Source organism: Alosa alosa, chromosome 10 (genome assembly GCF_017589495.1).
Source record: "Alosa alosa isolate M-15738 ecotype Scorff River chromosome 10, AALO_Geno_1.1, whole genome shotgun sequence".
Lineage (NCBI taxonomy): Eukaryota > Metazoa > Chordata > Actinopteri > Clupeiformes > Clupeidae > Alosa > Alosa alosa.
In genome coordinates, this window is record NC_063198.1 from 30852842 (window position 1) to 30863502 (window position 10661).

Here is a 10661-nt window from a genome sequence, read left to right on the forward strand (position 1 = left end):
TTAAACAGCATGGTCAGAACACTTCAGTATTCCTTTGTATTAGTTTGTAACCTCCTTTATGTATTAAGACTCATACATGACCCACTGAAGGAAAATAAAAAATAACAACAAACATGCTCCAAGGTTAGTTTTTTAATTTTTTAATGTTCTGCAAACAATGTAGAATGATGGAATGTTCTAGAAGGACTTGCTCTATGCCCAGTTGCAGCAGGGCAGGAGGTGTGAACACCAGACCGCTGGCGCAGTTCTGGGTGTAGGTCCCTGCCCGGCCTTTTCGTAGAAGGTGCTCTTGTTGGTGGGGTCGGGGTACATGCCGTTAGCCTTGCCGGCGCAGAAACCGCTTCCACCACTGCTGCTGCCGCCGCCACTGCTGCTACCGCCACCGCTGCTGCTACCGCCACCACCCTGGGGCTGAGGGGGAGCGTGGGCGGTGGGGGTCACGGGGGCAATAGGCTTGGTGCGGGAGGCACAGTCTGGGGGAGGAGAGGAGAGACAGCAGGTAAGGTGAGTACCTCAGTGTTTAGTGGTTTAGAATAATTACAACTGCTGTGGCTCCTGTTAATGATAAGCACGTCTGTAGCATGTGGACTGCTTTTGAGGTTGAGCCCTTTCAGTACTGTACAGGGACAGTTCTTATCTTTGGTGGATATAAATATAAATTTCTTTAGTGGATATATATATATATATATATATATATATATATATATATATATATATATATATATAAATATCTTTGGTGGATATATGAATATCTGGTGGATGTTGCTTCCATGAAGGTCATGGATGCGGCCCTATACGTGCACTGTCACATCAGTTCAGCTTTTGTAAGTGCTGACTGTTGCTGGATCATTCAGGGCAAACCCCTCATAAGGGTGAAGCCTTTAGACTTACACCGGTAAAAGTCAAATGAGTTAAATCAGGCTGGTGTCACTCACTGGCTCCGGTTCCCAGGCCGCTCTTGATGGTGTTGATCAGGGGGTATCTGCCCTGGCCGCAGAAGGTGCCGCTGAAGTCGTCCAGGTCCAAGCTCCACACCATGGCTCCACCAAACTGGTTCTTCTTAAGCCAATCAATCTGGAACCCATGTACGCCTTCAGTCAGACTTCACACTTTCTCATGAACATCACAAACTGCTGAAGCGGTCAAACTCATGCCTTTTATTTCAATCTGAACCGGGCCAGTTTCAGTCAGTTAGTAAGTCAGTTGACGCTCTAACACTGCAGGTCAGGACATATTACACTATATGAACTGCCTATTTCTTATCATGCTGTGCCACTGTCTGCACAAAAATGTTTTCCTTTCCTCTTTGTAAGCCACTCGATCTGAAACAAGTTAACTTAGTGTTTGATATAGGATGTAACTGGCTTTGTCATTACCCTAATATTCCACTCCAGGTATAAATAGCACTGTTGCCAATTGGCACCTGAGTGCAAACAGCATCTGCCTTACAGGGTAGTAAATCATGCCCTTATGTCATTGCCTCGAGCTCCATTTTCTAAGGTGTTGCCTTTGCCATTCTCCCATAAACACTAAGCCATAACACATGCACATTTAACCGTGGAGTTTCTCTGTCACATCAAAAAAAAAAGACTTCCTCTGGCTAGCCCCTACCTTGGCCTGGAAGCTCTTGACATTGTTGTTGCCGGCCCAGGTGAGCTGGCTGTTTTTTTTTTCCTAAACTTCTTCTGGCTAGCTCTTACCTTAATCTGGAAGCTCTTGACGTTGTCGTAGCCGACCCAGGTGAGCTGGGTGGGTGAGTAGGCATAGGGAACCATCTGGACGGAGTCCCAAGCCTGAGTGGCTCCTCCCTTCAGGAAGGTGCAGATCTGCATAGGAAAACAACAGTGACCGTTAAAGTGGCAGGAGTCAAACACAAGCTTGTGTGACAATTAATAAACTCCTGTATGCACAGAGAAACCAATTCAAAACCAATACTCTAAACACAGGAATTTACCATATTTGAGATTTCAGTAAACTGAAGCATAGCAGTCATGTACTAATGAATGACTGTGTAACCTGCGTTGTGTTGGAAAACATAGCCCCATGTGGGATTCGTACACACAACCTCAGGCATGGGAGACAGGCAAGCTAGCAGGGAGGCTAAAACCTGATGTGCTAGCATCTTTTGTTAGCATGCCTGCTGAAGTGTACCTTTAAGTCAGCTCAACAATATAGCCCCATTACGAGGGTTCACCAAGTAGGTGTACACTCACAAAGATTAATTTATGCTCTGACGTGCAAATGAATGACCCAGACAAAATTCTGGCAGCCAAAAATGTTACTGGCTGCCAGAAACCCACCTCGTAGTAGGCCCAGAATCCGGCCTGCCTGGTGAAGGGTCCAGCGGGTCCAGGTCCGTTAGCGGTGGCACCAACACCGGTGTTGGAGGCGCTAGCCAGTCTGAAGGTGTGTCCATAGGTACCGAAACCAACAAGCAGCTTCTCAGCAGGAGCACCCTGGCTCCTCCAGTAGTTCATGGCGTAGTCCTGATCACAGCACAGGAGAGCAGGTTAGGGCAGCATACAGGTTCGTTCACATACAATACAGAGGCCGCTGTCTAAAGGTGAGGAATCCAGGGATGCAGTAGAGCAGGGGTCTTCAACAGGTAGCTCGCAAGCTACCAGTAGCTCCCCACCTGTTTCTAAGTAGCTCTTAGAAAGGAAGATGTTGATAAATGTGATAACCCAGTCACTTGGGAAACATGTTCAAATTCCTATGAAATCAAATTCACAGTCTACAAAGAAAGAAGGTAAATGAGTTGAAAGGAACCCAAATCTTATTCAGCGGTTTTGGGTGGAGATCAGCTATGTGAATACATAACATGCTGCTACTAACATAAAAGCTCTCGGCCATGTCCATTTTATCAAAGTAGCTCTCAGAGGAAAAAAGGCTCTCGGCCATGTCCATTTTGCAAAAGTAGCTCTCGTAGGAAAAAAGGTTGGAGACCCCTGCAGTAGAGAGTATGAATCCACAACACACTCATCATCATTTATTCTCATGCAATTGCTCATGAGTGAAATCCTGGAAGGTATTTGCTCTCTGGAGGTGTGTGTGTGTGTGTGTGTGTGTGTAGAAGTAGATGAGGTCTCCCTGGTGTGTGTGTGTTGAGAGAGAGAGAGAGAGAGTCTCACCATGTTGAAGTAGATGAGGTCTCCCTGGTCAGTGGGTCCCTTGTACAGGGGGCTGTTCTCACCAGTGACGTGCTCCCAGGAGCCATGGAAGTCGTAGGTCATGACGTGGAAGTAATCCAGGATCCTGACAAGGACATGGAAATGGAACTCAGATGGAAATGTCTCTGCCTCCACTCCACCATTCATAGTGTGTGTGTGTGTGTGTGTGTGTGTGTGTGATGGGACTATGTGTTGCTACATGTGAAGGATGTTGTCAGACACACTTAAATAAACCACATGCCAGTATATTTCCACTACAGTAACAAATGACCAAGAATCTTGGTAACTTTTATCAGGTTCTTGGGTTCTCCCAGTATTCTATTTACATTTGAACCAGACTCACTTGCCGAGCTCGGGGATCTGGTATCCGGTGTCGATGGTGCCCTTGCCGGCGGAGACAGCGGCGGTCAGCATCAGACGAGGACGGTTGGTCTTGGTGGCCTCCGCCTCGAAAGCAGACAGCAGCTCCTGTGCACACAAGACCAGTCAGTCAATTCAAGCAGTGAATTGCAATGGTCATTTGGTTTCACAAATTAATTATGATACAGGCCAATATTAAAATCATGCTAATGAGTCAAAATATTTAAAAAATAGATAAATAAAAAATAAGTGAATGATGTATTATACACAAAAATGAGTGACTGGCTTACAACTAAATGGCTAACCTTTTCTTCATATAATAGAAAACACACTCACACAGACAGACAGTTTTATATGAATGCAACCTGTAGGTCATGAATAAATAATGTAGTGTGTCATGTAAAGTGCTCAACGCCCCCTGCACACACACACACACACACACACACACATATTGTGAGCTGTAGTTGTGACCTGGGCGAGGGTGGTGTAGCGAGTCTTGTCAATGGCAGGGCTGCCTCTGGATCCAGGGTACTCCCAGTCAATGTCCAGACCGTCAAACTCGTACTGCCTCAGGAACTTGATCACGGAGGTGATGAAGGTCTGACGGTTAGCACTAGTAGACACCATAGCAGAGAACCTGGACAGGGAGACAATATCCATGATTCACTAGATTCCCTACTGGTCTCACTACAAGCTGTTTACTGTTTACTGTTTATGGCTGTTTATGTGATAAGTAAAATAACTTGAATTTGAACTTGAACAAACAAATCAGAAGACAGAGCAAAGGAGAGAGAGAGACAGAGAGAGGATGGGCAATATAAATCAGAAGAGATAAAACAACTTGGGGAAGGTTGTTTACTTCCTTAGCTTATGAACAGTCACTGCAGTCACAGACCTTAGAGAAATCTCCTGAGTTCTGGAATCTGTACTCACTTAGGGGTTCCCATGTTCCATCCACCGATGGCCAGAAGGGTCTTCAGTTCGCTGTTCCTGTGGGACACATCAGAACATTGGGCATTGTTCCAAGGGCATTGGATATGTTTTAGGGAAGTTATGGTCTGAACACGGCAGTCAGCTGTGGTGTGGAGATTTTTTTCTCTTCTTTTTAAATATATATATATATAAAAATCAGACTGTAGTCTAAACAGAAGGGATTTATTTCCTTATATAGCATTGGTAAATGTTAAATTAAGGTTATTTTATCTTTGGAGATCATATATAAGAATATAGTTTTTAAAAAAATGCTTATCAACAAAATCCACCACACGTGTTCTTCTACCTCCGGTTTCCTATCAGAACCCAGTTACACTACAGACAGCCGTGCTGATTTGGTCCACCTTTACACAGCTGGTCAACCGGGGTTGGTTGCGTACGTTTTGGTTCATGTGTAGCTTATTGCTACAGATACTCACTGGTTCTTGAGGGCCTGGAACTCAGCGTAGAGTTTCTCGTCGTCCCACTCAAAGCTCTTGATCTGGTTGTTGTCCATGGTGGCGAAGGCATAGATCAGGTGGTCACAAAGGCACGGGTCGATGTTGGTGGGGAAGTACTTCCCAGCTCCGGGCCTGTACTGACCCCAGTTGGTGAAGTAACATGACAGGAGATAGGAGGATCCTGGGATACACACAGAGAGGAAGAGAAACATCACTACAAGGCCTGACACAATGATAGACACTCACATGGTGTGTGTGTGTGTGTGTGTGTGTGTGTGGGAGAGTGGTCTTACCTAGCTGCGCATGCAGCAGGAGAGCCAGTCCTGTTGCAGACAGAGAGGAAAGACAACCAGCCATTTTTATTCCTCATCATGACACATGTATGACATTCACTGCTTTTGGACTAATTACAAACAAGTAGTCCATCTGGCCATTCATCTGTGACTTGCATTACATTGACTGTTACCGTTAAAAAAGGAAGTTATGTCCAGGCACATAATTATTTCAGGTATAGATAAGAGATTGGTAGACAAACTGTTATAATGAGTTATAACTTGTTATAATAAGTGCCAATGGATACATGGATAAGTTCATAAATTCAAATGTTCATTTCTGCATCTTAGAGGGTAAAGACATGTTGCTTACAACATTTCCTGTGAGGTACAGAAATCTTTTGCTTTGTTGCAATCTATTCATTAAGGCATTCTGTTTTGTCTTTGAGTTTTTCTGCCCACCTACACAAATGTCTACTTTAAAGATGATATAGTTGTAGTATTGCTAATCCAGAATAAAGGTATGTGTCAATGTGGATTTGTAAAAATTCTAAAATTTTACAATTTGTACAGTTTTTCTTTGTTATAGTGAAGTCTGGAGTTCAAGGAGTGACTTACCAACGCAAATGAGAAACTTGCCCATGGTGCCTCTGTACAATGATCAGTGGGCAGCCGTGGCCTTATATACGCTCAGACCATCACCACTTATCGCCCAATCTCACCCAACAACGTTTACTCAGGGGCTAAAACAATCATACATCCCTTACATCAGCAAGATGCAGGTGCTTGTCCAAGGGAATTTCTTCTACGTTCTCTCTTTGTGAGTCCGATAATGCGCCCTTGATTTGAGATATGCTGTCAGCGATATTTCCCTTACTCAGCACCTGTTCTTTTACTACCTGTCCAAATGCATCCATGCCATTTGTTCAAATTATATTAGACAAAAAACATGCATCAACCTCCTACATCTGACTGCCATTCAACCTCCTACATCTGACTGTGATTCAAAATTGGGGGCTGTATGGGGGCAGCCGTGGCCTACTGGTTAGCGCTTCGGACTTGTAACCGGAGGGTTGCCGGTTTGAACCCCGACCAGTAGGCACGGCTGAAGTGCCCTTGAGCAAGGCACCTAACCCCTCACTGCTCCCCGAGCGCCGCTGTTGTAGCAGGCAGCTCACTGCGCCGGGATTGTGTGCTTCACCTCACTGTGTGCTGAGTGTGTTTCACTAATTCACGGATTGGGATCAATGCAGAGACCAGTTAGTTTTAAGTTTTTAGAGTTAAGTTTTAAGCCCCATATCAGTAAAGTTACTCAGACAGCCTATTTCCACTTGAGAAACATTGCCAAAGTGAGGCCCTTTTTAACTCAACAAGATGCAGAAAAACTAATTCACGCCTTTATCACTAGCAGGTTAGACTACTGCAATGCACTTTTCACTGGTCTTCCCAAAAAACATCTAAAGAAATTGGCACTCATACAGAACTCTGCGGCTAGACTTTTAACTAAGACTAAGAAGAGAGAACACATCACCCCTGTGTTGGCTGAACTGCACTGGCTCCCTATTTCCTATAGAATTGGTTTTAAGGTTATGTTAATTACTTACAAAGCTCTGAATGGCATAGCACCTTCATATATCTCTGAGCTTTTAATATCTTATCAACCACAAAAGGAAACTTAGATCATCAATTCTAATCTTTTAATCGTACCCAAAGTGCTCCACAAACAAAGTGGAGAAGCTGCTTTTATCCATTATGCCCCCAAACTATGGAACACCCTGCCTCTGTACATCAAGCAGGCGAGTTCAGTAAATATTTTTAAAAAAGATCTGAAAACATACCTGTACAGGAAAGCTTTTAGTTAACTCATCTTATCCTGTAGACTACTTTTTCAGATTATTCTACATCTGCTGCTATTGGAGGGCGCAGCCAGCCAGAAGCAGATGGGCTCCCCCTATTAAGTCCGGTTCTGCTCAAGGTTTCTTCCTGGAATATGGGAGTTGTTCCTTGCCACAGTTGCCATATGGCGTGCTTGTGGGGGGTAAGAGGGTTAAGGCTGCCAGTCTTATGACGTCATTTTCTATATTTTTGATATGTTGCTGAGTGGATCATAAACGGCCCCAGCAATGAAGAAAAGTGATTGATAATGACTGACTGACTATTATTGTGTTACATGCTTCAAATGTAAAACACTTTGAGCTGCATTCTGTGTATGAAAGGTGCTATACAAATAAAGCTTATTATTATTATTATTATTGTTTTGCACCTAATAAATGGAACAAATTATAGTTTGCGTCACTAGACCAATTTAAGGGTATAATGGCTGTTATACAGCAGTCTTGCTCATCATCTGCATCGAATGTACCAATAGGTCAACAAACTGTTGTTTTATGGTAAAGGACTATGTGGAGACACCACTAGGGATGAATTAAACATGTATTTAACTAATTAGTTAATCTTACAGAGGCAAGGAAAGAACTTTAGCACACTCCATACACTGCACATTCAACATGGCAGCTATTACATACATATAGTGCCTATAAAAACTATACAACCCCCTTATATGGTCTATAGGCTGCTGTTACTACAGTTGATGTAAACTCTCTGGGAAGATAGAAAGGTCTATACAAACCTAGCGTTCATGGGCTTCAGAAAAAAACTTTTTCCCAGTGAAAACATCATCATTACGCATCATTCACGTCACGTAATGTGTGAGTCAGAGGTCGGAAACTGGGGCTAGATTTTGCTAACAGGGGCTCGTCATCACTTTTGTCGTCACGTTGTAGTTCGTTTGTAGTCCTTGTGGCCTTTCATGTCCAACAGTTTTAATGTGAACTTGGGAATTTGCCGTTTTTAGTCACTTGAAAGCTGTATATCTTTCTTTCACAAGTGTCTTACACTATATTTTAAGCATATAATATAATAATCCTTGTTTATTTAGGATTAGTGAGTGTATGTTTTCACCTTTGTTATGGCATCCGTGTTTGTCACACATTCCGACGGCAAAGCACATGTACACTTGCTGTGGGAGAAACAAAGTAGCCACAGGGGCGGTCCTTGTCATTCCGAAGTGCCATGAATGCACCATCTGGTTAAGTCATTTTCCGACGAGTGACCGTCGCAGGAAGTTGCGTCATAACAAAGGGACACGCATGGTAAGAACCAGAACATACCCGACAGCTATGCGCGACAGCATACTGGCTACTGCGGCGGCTTGGGTAAACTAAATAGTTTGTGTCTTAGATTGTATAAATATTTTCATGTTGTCTTGGATTGTATTGGTATTGTATAACTTGATTCAATGCATAAATAAAAACCACAATAAATAAAAACCGAAACGTCTTTAGACATTCGTCGTCCTTTAGCCAATAGCCTATTGTATTTGCGTTAGGAAGTTGACGAATTCTCCATGTCCAATTGTAGCCTATTAAATAATTGTGTAAATAATTAGTAATATCCATTTCTAATAGTGACCTAATTCAGAGTTGTACAGAGCTTTATGCATGAATATAGAAGCCTTGTAGGCTTCTGAAAGTAGACTAGCCTACTATCTTGTCCAAACTTTGCATTGTTGTGTAGGCTAAATATTGTATTTCCAGCATATGAACTGCAAATAATTCCTTCAGAACTGCAGTTCACTAAGTGTGGAGTTGTTGAGTGCAACTCGATCCAAGAACCCACAGGACAAAATATTTTAATGCTTGCAGGATTATTTTTTTTTTTATTAAGAATCACTCCCCTTCTATTTCAGCCTACAATATGTGTGGTCTGAAGTGAGGTCTTTGGTGTGGTCCTCTGCAAACCTCTTCTCCGAAATCTGTCAAAGAACAACAATCCACAGAGATCCACAGAATTACATGACAAAACAGCCATTTATCCATTCAGTGGTTGCAAACAGAACAAAATGAGAATGTGCTTTATGCAAATCATTGATTGCTATATGCACAATATGGCCCGGACTGAGTTCAACATTGACTGGGGATGGGCGTGGATACACATGTAACCCCTTCTTAACGGGTGTGTGCACAGGCACTATTACAATACATAAACAATTAATTAAATGACGCAAACAGGATCCTGAAGGTCTCAGCGGTGGAATGGTGAGCTGGCTGAGATTCCTGAATACCAGTAGGCTAACAATTACAGACAATAAATTCAATTGAATAGCGCGGTGCCTCCACTGTAAAAATACTACACTTACCGTATAGCTCGTGTATAGTGTATTCCTACAGAATTTAAATAATCAATGTGAAAATAATAAGACTAGTGGTGAAGGTAGTTAAATGAATTGCCAATACACCCTGGATATAAAGAAATATAATAATTAAATATTTATTTGATAATAGCCACGTCGTGGACGTGACAACCCAATAGCTGAGAAATGTCAGCGAGCGAACAATTCACTCAAGGGGAACCGAACGTTAACGAATGGTAATGTTAAAGGTTAAGCTAAACAGAGACCAGTGTGGAAGACAATACAATATACACAAGTCAAGTTAAATCACAGGAATATACCAATCACAACAGTATTATTAATCATATATAATCAAATAAAACCCCAACCCCCCCAAGCGCTGGCCGTTGGAGCTCGGTGGTGCACAGGACGGCAGCTCTCTGAGCTGCAGGCAGGACAGCAACCGCTGAACGGCTCTCCAACTCGCCGGTGATCCAAGCAGAGACGAGAACGTGTGTCAGTGTAAGTGCAGTTGACGTTACTCACGACCGATCACTCAGAACCGGGAGATTCCGCTCAGTCCTGACACAGAGGAATCGGAGGCAGCCATGTCCCAGCTAGCCGAGAATGCGACTCCGGTGGAGGATATTGCTGCAGTCAGCCTGCAGTGCACACCTCAACAGCAGCAGCGGGTAGTTGGCGGTTGGCACTCTGGTGGGCTCAGCACCAGAGGCAAAACGCAGTCGTCCTTAGGAGGTCTGGCTCCGGTGGGCCCAGCACCGAAGTACAAATCGAGTCCGTCTCCGAAGGAGAATGCAACAGGAGCTAGCTAGCAGGTCAGCTACCCAGGTCAGGATAGCTTCAGCTACAAATAGCACTCCTAGATATATGAATAGCACTGAACAAATAGCTAGCTAGACAAATAATAGCAGACCGGTAACTTAAAAGAGAAGGGGTAAGCAAGTACGATGCGCTGATGTTACGGAGTAAGTGGGCCTATGAACTTGTCCAATGGTCTCCACAAACTACAGGCAGCAAAGTATCCTCTCTCTCTCCAGTGCAAACCCGGACCGTGACTCATGAGCCTTCTCCTCTCTGAGGAGATGGAACCTTCACATTCCCGCGATTTCGCGGGCATAAACAAATAACAAATAATCATTGGCTGCTTAAACAATTCAAATAAAAGCAAAACAAACAAAGACATTTGATTGGTTCACACACAGAATGTAGTAAATCACAGTAGTAAGTAAGTTAC

At 43.4% G+C, this 10661-nt stretch overlaps 1 long non-coding RNA gene and 1 pseudogene across 1 annotated transcript; both read right to left on the bottom strand.

The window, feature by feature from the left end:
- Positions 1–192: 192 nt before the first annotated feature.
- Positions 193–5327, bottom strand: LOC125301919 (annotated as a pseudogene).
- A 3597-nt stretch (positions 5328–8924) lies between these two features.
- Positions 8925–10330, bottom strand: LOC125302323. Its single transcript, XR_007194895.1, has 2 exons — positions 9953–10330; positions 8925–9049 (listed from the first exon to the last, which is right to left on the bottom strand). It is a non-coding gene; the product is annotated as an uncharacterized LOC125302323 (long non-coding RNA).
- Between the last annotated feature and the right edge of the window lie 331 nt (positions 10331–10661).